We start from the raw sequence: 6310 nt of genomic DNA, 5'->3' as shown, positions 1-6310 counted from the left end.
TCTACCGCTTTTTATACGGCATGTGTGGCCAGCCAACTGACACACTTGTTTTCATATCCGAGTAGACCAAGCACAGGGAACTTCTCAAATATTGCTTGCTGGTCAAGCAATTGTGGACCATTTTTTATTAGATGTTTTCAGCGGTTTTAGTGTCCTGTGATTTCTAGGCAAAATTAATCTCTCGCCAATTGTGATAGCTTGCATAAAAGGCGAGATCCGTATATTTTTTTTTTTCTTGTAGCAGCTACGCTAATGACGTCATGAAAGTGTCTTTCATGTAAATAGACTATTGTACGATTTCAATTATGATACTTGGGATGATTGATTATTTATTCGGTGCAGTTGTGTGTTGCACGAACTGAGTGATAGTTTTGTACATGTATGTGGATTTTTAAGCGCGATCCAGAGACTAGCTGGGCTAGTCGATTGTTCGAGAAATAAAAAAAATAAAAAGTCTATTATTTTGTATAGCCCTTTTTAACGATGCACTGTACATAATGTCGCGCTCTTTTTAAAACAACGGCGGAACTAGTTTTGTCGCCTTTTTTGTACGAGACACTCGTATCTTGTGTCTATTTTTATACTTTATACGAATGAAATAAATTATTCATACGGGACACGCGATGTTCCGCTGCTTTCGAAATGTTTTCTTTTTGATGTACGAGTGTCTTAAATGGTGTTTTCTTTTGGCCACCCAGATTTCCAAAACGAAAACAAACCAATTTTGAATTTTTCATTCTATCATAATCCCGGAATATTTTTTTTTTCTTTTTGCGATTTTTTTAAGTAAAGCCACGGTCATACGGCAAATACAAAATACAAAAGACTGCCCCTGTAGACCCTGCCTGAGGAATGTGTCTCTCTTTATGGTGCCCCGCAGGGGGCACCTGTGAAAGCAGGTGTTTGGAGAGTGGCGTCTCCACGGACCCCGAGCCATGCGGGTTCGCCCGCCCACGTATGGCTGTGCGTGGCTTTCCCGTGTCTGGGGAAAAGGGCATCCTGGTGGTTGAGCCGAGCCCGGGGTAGGTTTGGACCGTTCGGGGCCCCCCGGGCGAGGCAATACACCACTTCGGCCCCCGCTTCTCATAGACGGGAGTCCTGGTAAGGCCCGGCCAGGACGATTCAGTCTAGTCGCCACTTCTACTATCCCCTCCCTTCCTTCACCCTTGTCTTCTCCTCCTTTTCACTCTTCTCATTTCTCTTCTTTCCTTTTTCAACTCTTTTGGCGGCAAGGGCTAACCCTGGGTGGCTACAGACACCTTGTCTAGAACCACACTTGGTTATAGAAACTGGGCAGCACTAATAGAGTAACGTCTTCAGCCAAGCCATTCTTGTTATGGAGCGTTACCTATTCCCTTGTTGGGCTCGGTGGTGGGTGGTGCACCACAGTTTCCGAAAACCCTCCCCCTTCATATGGGTTCCAAACTTAAACCTTTTGATCGGCCCCCCAAAAGGGGCCGCACCGAAGCACTGAACATGATGAAAGAATCTTTCGTACTGCAGAAATTCCCGAAATTCCTTGTAATGCACTCGGAAGGTGACAAGCCACTTGGCAAACTTTCTCCCTTTCTGGTCTCCAAAGTTCTTGAAGGTGTTATTGGCGCCAATTACAGTGCAAAAGAGATGGCTTCTGATGATCTCCTTGTCGAGGTCAACACAAAGCAGCAGAGTGATGCCCTTCTCAAACTCAAACTCAACTCAAACTCAACCGAAACGCCGGTCATTTCGTGGAGCTTGTTTCAGAACTCAAGGTCACCACCGAGGACAGTCTAGTGTCATTCGATGTAATTTCACTCTTCACAAGCGTTCCAGTGCCCCTGGCTGTAGCCACAGCCAGGAACGCTCTCGAAAATGAGAAAGACCTGAACGAAAGAACCTGCCTTAGCGTGGATGAAATATGCTGCCTCCTTGAATTCTGCCTTCACAGCACCTACTTCAGCTTCCAAGGAGAGTTCTTCAGCCAGACCAGCGGAACCGCAATGGGAGCTTCAATTTCGGTTACTACGGCAAACCTGACGATGGAAGCAATCGAACAAAGGGCGCTGCACTCATTTCCGGCTAGCCCCAAAGTGTTCCTACGGTACGTCGATGATTGCTTTTGTATCCTAAAAACATCAGAGGTGGACAACTTTTTAGCTCACCTCAACTCCATCGAGCCGGCCATCCAGTTTACATTAGAGCTTGAAAAAAACGGCACCTTGCCGTTTCTGGACGTGCTTGTCAAGCGAGTAGGTGAAGACATGGAGTTCACTGTATACAGGAAGCCTACCCACACTGGACGTTACCTTCGGTTTGACTCATACCACCCTTCGAGTCACAAGGCGTCGGTGGTTGCGACCCTGTTGTCCAGAGCTCGGAACATCTGCTCCTCAAAGAAAGATAAAGAAAGTGAAGAACAGGCTGTCATCGCCGACCTCAAAAAGAATGGCTACACCAACAGCTTCATCAGCCGTGTTGCCCGTCGTCTTGGTCGCAGTCTTGAGCACCCACAGAATAGCACGCAGTCCCGCCCTAACATCCGCGTCTGTGTACCTTATATAAAGGGAACTAGCGAAACTCTGGCGCGTACGCTGGCCAAAGAAGGTATTCAGGTGGCTCACAAACCTGTTTCGACACTTGGGCGCCTAATGCCTCGTCCGAAAGACCGTCCAGCGAGAGAAAAAGCACAAGGCATTGTGTACCAGATTCCCTGTGCTGAGTGTTCCGCTTCATACGTCGGCGAAACAAAAAACCTCAAGGAAAGAGTCCGCCAACATAAGAATGACGTACGGAAATTTGATCGAGAGCGTAGCGCTGTTGCGGAACACTGCGAGGACAATGACCACCGCATCGACTTTGAAAATACCCGAATCCTGGATGTAGAAACCAACTGGCGGCAACGACTCTTTATTGAATCATGGCGCATACAGACCACACCAGGAAATATTAATCGATCCTCCGGCACCTTGCCCTCAGCATACGTCAGTGGACTACGACACTTAGAGAAAACACCAAAGAAACAGGCCCCTACTATAGAGGAAAACGAAGATGCTGATCCTCGTTTGTAAATAACCAACTTCGAAGAAAACGAAGGTACCGCACCTGGTTTGAAAACTAACCACCGTAAAAAAAAAACAAAGATACTGCCCTACATTCACTGCAGAAGAAGAGAAAGAAGCTGCTTCTCCTTTAAATAGCCCCCCTGAAGAAGGTGCCGAGCCGGCACCGAAACGTTGGGACCCTACGATTTTTTAGGGATTGGTTGGCGTTTGCCCTTTATTCATTTATAACATTTAACCCAACCAGGCAGACGTCTGCCGAAATGTTCACCTTCAAACTCAACCTTGTCTCCGACTACAAAGTAAGCGTCAGTCCTCACCGCAAACTGAACAGTGTTCAAGGCGTCATTTCTGAGGATGACTTGCTTGACTCACCTGAGCCAGAGATAATTGAGGGCCTCTCTAGTCAAGGAGTTACAGATGCACGACGAATCACTATCCGCCGTGATGGTGTGGAACGGAAGACAAAACACATCATTTTGACTTTCGATTCAACCACTCTGCCACAGACTGTAAAAGCAGGTTACCTTCAGTGCCGTGTCCGACCTTATGTGCCGAACCCTCAACGGTGCTTTAAGTGCCAGAGGTTCGGCCATGGGTCACGGAACTGTCGGGGAAGGGACACCTGTGCAAAGTGCTCCAGCAAGGAGCACGTCGCAGATGCGTGCAATAATGAGCCCCATTGCGCAAACTGTGGTGGCAACCACCCGGCATACTCCCGCTCTTGCCCTGTGTGGAAAGACGAGAAAGAAGTTGTTACATTAAAAGTCACTGAAAACATCACGTATACTGAGGCAAAGAAGCGTTTTGCCTTTGTTTCAAAAGGCACTTATGCCGAGGCCGTGCGGAGGGGACCAGCTCGGCCAATGGTTTCGATGGGAACGCAGACGTCTCCGGACGACCTGCATCTCCCATCACGGTCCCCCTCGAAACCCCCGGGAGCGGCGCCAGTGGCACCGCCTCCGAACCGCAAGGTGAATGCTGCCTTGCCAGCATCCACCCCAGAACAGGAGATGACGTCTCCTGCTCAACCAGCTGCTTCGACCTCTCGGGGTCGGGGCCTACCTCCCCACACCTCTGCTCCCCAGAGGAAGCCTGGGGAAGTGCCAAAGCAGTCGACCTCCAAGGGCCAGCTGCCAGCAACTGCAGACGAGCCCATGGATGAGGGTGGGTCGAGATCTGATGAGGAGGCTCTCCTCTCAAGATCAGAGTCCACCCCCTCTGCCTCCGGTGACTCTAATCGGAGGCAGAATAACCCCCCCCCCCCAAAAAACAAAGTGCACCGCGTATAAAAATAGATTTTAAACCGTAAGGAATATCGCTTTTTAGTAGAATTTGTATGTTATACTTATTTTGTTTTAAATGGTTAAAAATATAGGTATAATGCAGTGGAACTGCCGCGGTCTTTTTCGAAATATTGATGATGTCAACTTTTTTCTCGATGAGCTCCAGCCTGTTGCCATCTGTTTACAAGAGACTCATCTTAATGAAACACATACACAGGTACTACAGCGACATCAGGTTTTTAGAAAGGACCGTGTTTCTTGCAACAGCTCTTCTGGTGGAGTAGCTGTGGTTGTGCAGAGTGGTATTGCCTGTGCTCCTGTCCCTCTCGCGACCCACTTGGAGGCAGTAGCAGTTCGTGCTCTGCTTGACCGCCTAATTACAATTGTCTCGCTTTACCTTCCACCAAACCTTCCAGTGCATGTACATGACCTGCAAGGACTTGTGGGCCAACTCCCGCAACCTTTTTTAATCTTAGGAGATTTTAATGCACACCACCCCATGTGGGGCAGTGGTCGTCAAGACTCCCGTGGTGGTGTCATAGAACGTTTTTTACTGTCATCTGGCCTTTGCCTTTTAAACAAGAGACAACCGACTTTTTTTAGTGCACCTCATAATACTTTTACTTCCATTGATCTTTCCATATCATCACCTGCTTTACTTCCTTGTTTTTCTTGGAAGGTTTTAGAAAATCCTTTTGGTAGTGACCATTTTCCTGTAATTTTAGAAAGTTCAGTATCCCTTCCTTCTCTTCGAGCTTGTGCTCCCAAGTGGAAATTAGATAAAGCCGATTGGGCTTTATTTTCTCTGGAGGCAGCCGTCGATCCCGCTGTTTTTTTAGCTATGTCTCCTGAGGAAGCGACTCTTTACCTTACTGAAAAAATTATAAATGCTGCTTCTCTGTCAGTTCCCCGAACTTCTGGAAATATTCCAAAGAAATGCAAGCCTTGGTGGAACAAGGACTGTACGACCACCATAAAAGCTCAGAATAAGGCTTGGGGAAGGTTTCGGCGGTACCCGACTGTTCAGAACAAGATTAAATTCAAACAGTGCAAAGCAAAAGCTCGTTGGACACGAAAACAAGCCAAGAGGACCTCATGGGTAAAATATGTATCCTCTCTGAACAGTTTTGTTCCTGCAAAAGAGGTATGGGATCGTGTTCGGAAAATTCGGGGTACTTACCACTCCTTCAGTATTCCCCTTTTTCCTTCATCATCCCCATCACTAAAAGATCAGGCTGACATTCTTGCTGATCATTTTCGAGAGGTCTCCAGTTCTTCAAATTACAGTACTAAATTTAAAAAGTTCAGGTCTTTGGCAGAAAAACAGCCAATTGATTTCTCTGGAAGTGATACTGGTTACAACCGGCCGTTCACAATGTATGAACTTGAAATAGCCCTTGCACTAAGGAAGCAGTCAGCACCTGGCCCAGATATGATTCATTATGAACTGCTGAGGCACTTGTCGGCTGAATCCTTGATGAATTTGTTGTCTTTCTTTAATCATTTATGGGCAGCTTCTTGTTTTCCACAGTGCTGGAAGCAAGCACACATCATTCCCATCTTGAAGCCTGGCAAAGACCCTTCCCTACCAGCAAGTTATCGGCCTATCGCTTTGACTAGTTGTCTAGGAAAAACTTATGAACGGCTTATAAACAGAAGGCTAGTATACATTCTAGAACAAAAGAAAATTTTCGATAAAAACCAGTGTGGTTTTAGAAGAGGTCGCTCAACCTTGGATCACCTTGTCCGGTTAGAGACTTTTGTTCGTGAGGCTTTTGTGAACCGGCAGCATTGCCTTTCTGTCTTTTTTGATTTACAGAAAGCTTATGATACGGCATGGCGGTACGGAATACTTCAGGACCTGTATAGGTGCGGTGTTCGAGGTCGCATGCTGCGTTGCATAAAGGACTTCTTGACAGACCGTTGTTTTCAGGTCCGCCTGGGATCCACGCTCTCGGATGTTTTTACACAGGAAAACGGCGTCCC

Source organism: Ixodes scapularis, unplaced genomic scaffold (assembly GCF_016920785.2).
Source record: "Ixodes scapularis isolate PalLabHiFi unplaced genomic scaffold, ASM1692078v2 PGA_scaffold8__174_contigs__length_109621045, whole genome shotgun sequence".
NCBI lineage: Eukaryota > Metazoa > Arthropoda > Arachnida > Ixodida > Ixodidae > Ixodes > Ixodes scapularis.
Note: the sequence above shows the minus strand (reverse complement) of the source record.